The sequence below is a fragment of the Cicer arietinum genome, chromosome 5, assembly GCF_000331145.2.
Source record: "Cicer arietinum cultivar CDC Frontier isolate Library 1 chromosome 5, Cicar.CDCFrontier_v2.0, whole genome shotgun sequence".
In the NCBI taxonomy this organism is placed as follows: domain Eukaryota; kingdom Viridiplantae; phylum Streptophyta; class Magnoliopsida; order Fabales; family Fabaceae; genus Cicer; species Cicer arietinum.
In genome coordinates this window covers 54,705,313-54,709,568 of record NC_021164.2, presented here as the reverse complement: position 1 = coordinate 54,709,568, position 4,256 = coordinate 54,705,313, and the positions used below count along the sequence as shown (strand labels likewise).

The following is a 4,256-nucleotide window of genomic DNA, read 5'->3' as shown; positions in this document are numbered from 1 at the left end:
CATAAAGCAAGGTAAAATGAAGGAGTATTATAGTAACTTTTTATTAATTATTAGGAAATTAGGAAAAGGTTGATCTAGTTTTTCTATTGCATAAAGCAAGGTAAAATGAAGGAGTATTATAGTAACTTTTTATTAATTATTAGGAAATTAGGAAAAGGTTGATCTAGTTTTTCTATTGCATAAAGCAAGGTAAAATGAAGGAGTATTATAGCCTTCAATTTTTTGCAATAAGAATTAGTTTGATTCACTTAGTTAAAAGTAACTTTTTGTTTTTACTAAAATATAATAATAAAAGTTCTCCATGCCTTAGAATATGTTAATAAAAACATCTTCGACACAGTGATATAATCTATCGACAAATGCATGTTGAATGTTGATTGTGATTTTGAGAAAAGTAACTAGGTGGAGAGTTTGAATTTAGTAAAACAGTGTACTTGTACTTGGTTGAGTCCCACATCGGAAGATGATGGAAAAGTGTTGATAACAGCAAGTGTATAAACAAAACTTTATCAGCAAACATTCATATTTCTTCCTTGGACGAAGCCAACTGATGATCATGAAGGCTTATGGCTTACGTTGATAACCTCCATTGCACTTCTGTCTAAGGTCTCTTCAAAGAGGGCATCCTATGTCAAAATTTTGGTTTAAAATTTTAATTCTTAGTTACATTTTTCATATTAGTGCTTCATCTATATATATATTCTGAATAGTAATGCTAAATGAAATATTACAACACTTAGAATGAATGTTTCATTGGTTATCTTCTACTTATTTAAATCCTGATTGTTTGACATAAAAAATAAAAAAGTTAAGTATCAACTATCTGAGACAAACTTAGCAAGATAAAAAATTTAGTTTGACAGTTGCACAACCTCATTCATTAATCAAATAGATACTAAAAAAATGTAATGTAACTTCACCAATATTGATATGATTCAATTTATGGTCCATGACGCAAATTCAAACAAGCCTATGGAAACTGTATAGGTACTAAGTAATGATTAATAAATTATTTATGGATTCTGCAGTCCATTGATTATATATATATATATATATATATATATATATATATATATTCTCAAATATTCATGAACATGTTTGCGGTATTCCAATTGGTATTACTCATAGAGACAAACAATTTTTTATTTTCTTTTGAAACCGTGAATGTTACTATTTTTAGAATAAAATTATCAAATCATGTGAAAATGTGGCACAATACAAATAAAAAGTTTAAAAGTAATAGAAAGTTCAAAGTTTATACAATTATTAGGATCCAAACATGAAAATTTTAAAAAATTGTGAGTCCCACATTGAAAGCAGCTAAATAGTATTGACAGAAACATGTGTATAAAATAAACATGATTAGCAACTTTGAAACATACTTACCTCGACAAGGTCAATGGTTGATCAAGAAGAACCATGGCCTAGATTGATGACCTCCATTGCACTTTGGAGGGGTGTCAGTCTAAGGTCTCCTCAAGAAGGAGAGCCTATGTCATAATTTGTGGTAGTGGGGGTTTGTGGTAGTGGGGGTTTGTGTTCGCGCAGCCCCTTTCAACTTTATTTCAAACTTTTTTTTTAAATTGTAATTGTAATGGTAAAGGATAATGAATTTATCATTTTTGGAAATTGATTAAGAAGAGATTTGATTATATTATTTATGCTTTTGTTCATTTTTCTTTCTTAAATGATATAAAAAAAAAGGCATGCAAGTGAAATTTCCTCTACAAAGCGTGGACTTGGACCAATCTACACATAAATGAAGTGAAATTCCAAGGAACGAGCTCTTGTATTGAATTCTAATCAAAAGATCTCTTGTACTTTTATACTCTTGTATTGAATTATATAAGTATTCAGATTCAGAATTCTTTTGCATGGAAATTGATCTTTTGTGTACTTATTAATTTTGGTACATCATGAGAGCCAAAACTAATTAAAATTTAAGACATTAAACCCTCTTGACTTTAAAATAGGACCATGAATAATTAACTAAGGTGTTGGTCATAGAGTGTTCATTTATGGTATTTTTATGAAGAGGAAGATACCTTAGAAGATTTTCTGCATAACAGCTTCATGTGCATTTTTGTGGGGATTTTTAAGCACAACTAATATAAACAGACACCAAGAGATTTTTGCAACTTGCACTCAAAGAGATTTTTGTATGTGTGTGAGTGTGAGCATAAAACATGTAAGAGTTGCAGATACGACATCTAGAATCTATCTCCTAGAGGTACATGCAAATGCATGTGGATTGTAAATTTCCCCCTGGTTTGTTCCATCGTTTGCACACACCAACTTTCCTCTTATTTTGTCTTTTACTTTTTATTTATCACGTTCTTTTCAATTTTTTCACATGTATTTTTTGTTGAAACACTAAAATGTAGTTTTAACCAAAATCACAATAACAAATTTGATTCCGCCAAATTCATCGTGTGCATGATAATATTTTATGACAATTTATTTAATAAATCATTTGTTGTCTTCAATAGTTCGAAATCCTTAAAAGAAACAAAACAACTAGAAGATGGTTTAGTTGTTATTGGCTAAACAATGTAGTCTAAAACTTATTCTTTGACCTCAAAACTAATCCTAGTGTCGTATGCTCGTTGCCTTGACCCAAAATCTAACTTTTAATTTTATTACATAGGCAAAACTAATCCTAGTGTCGTATTACATAGTTAATTACACCAATTAGAAGTTAGTTATTCTCATTGGCTATTCAAATCTCATTTTACCTATTAATATAATCAATTTTCTCACATATCAACGCTCCAGTGATTGCACTTTCCACTAGATGGTTCAACAATAAGAGAAGATGCCTCAACAACATTACTATAAGTGCTAATGGTAGAAGTGTGGTGGTCATGGTCGTTGATGAGTGTGACTCCACAATGGGATGTGACGAAGATCATGATTACCAACCTCCTTGTCAGAACAACATTGTTGATGCTTCTAAAACATTAGGGAAAGCCTTAAATATGTCTCATGGTCAATGGGGTGGCATTGACATTACATGGTCACAAAATGCTTGATATTGTATTGTAGAAGTTTAGGCTTATATATTTGTGTTTCTATCTTGTAATTAAGTGATATTGTGAACTTTTCATTTCATCATACTTGTATTCTATATATGTTGTAACTTGTGACCATTGTAGATTATAAAAATTCAATACATATTTTTATTCAAAAACTCTCTCAAATCCTAAATTATACGTGCTTTGACATTCCAAATTTTCCTATATATAAAGGTATTTTATTGTCAATGATGCAATTAAATTGATGGCAGATTTCATAGTCTACAAAATCTGTACTAATGTCATGACTACTTGCAAATATTACTTTGTTGAGGCAATTTGGTAATCTTCACAACCAATTTAATTTAATTTTTCATAACTGCACAAGATAATAGTGTTAAATCATTAAGAAATGTGGGGCATTACAAATAAGATTAGAGGAAAGTAATGAGATAGAGACATTGAATTTAGTAAAATAGTGTGATTGGTGAGTTCTTCATAGAAAGAAGTGGAATGGTGTTGATAGAAGCAAGTGTATAAACTAAATTTGATTAGTAAATATTTCAAATTACTTACCTTGATGGAGTCAAAGGGTGATCATGAAGGCTCATGGCATTATAGAGGGGTATCACCCTAAAGTCTCTTCAAGTAAAGGGTTCCTATGTCATAATTGGTTACACTTTTAATTTCTTTTTACCAAGTTAATTGTTTAATGTTTATGTATGAAGTGGCAATCTGATCTAAAGTGTCTTGTTTCAAAAATTACCATTTCGTCAACTATAGAATTTCACTAAATAAAAAAAAAATTACTGAGTTATTGTTTTATCAATGATGTAATATAATGTAAATTTCATAAACACATTATTTTTGACAGTGTTCAATTTCTTATTCAAGAAACATTTGTGATGAACCTTCACAAAACAATTCAAACAAGCCTATGTAAAGATACTCATGGAATGATCAATGAACTTTTTCATCAGTATGCACCATCGATGATAAAACTTGAATTGATCCTTCAAATAAATTGTCTAATATTCATTAACATGCTTGTGATGATGGCAAGCCAATATTTCATTGTCAGTGATGTTATTAGAAATGTAAAAGTTAGTTTCAAATTAGTTACACTATTTAATTACACCAATTAGTAGTTAGTTGTTCTCATTGGCTATTCAAATATCATTTTACCCATAAATATAATAAATTTTCTCATATAATATATATATATATATATATATATATATA

At 29.4% G+C, this 4,256-nt stretch overlaps 1 pseudogene; it reads left to right on the top strand.

Annotated features, from left to right (window-relative positions):
* Positions 1-1,378: 1,378 nt before the first annotated feature.
* Positions 1,379-1,555, top strand: LOC113786839 (U1 spliceosomal RNA; annotated as a pseudogene).
* The last annotated feature ends 2,701 nt before the right edge of the window (positions 1,556-4,256 follow it).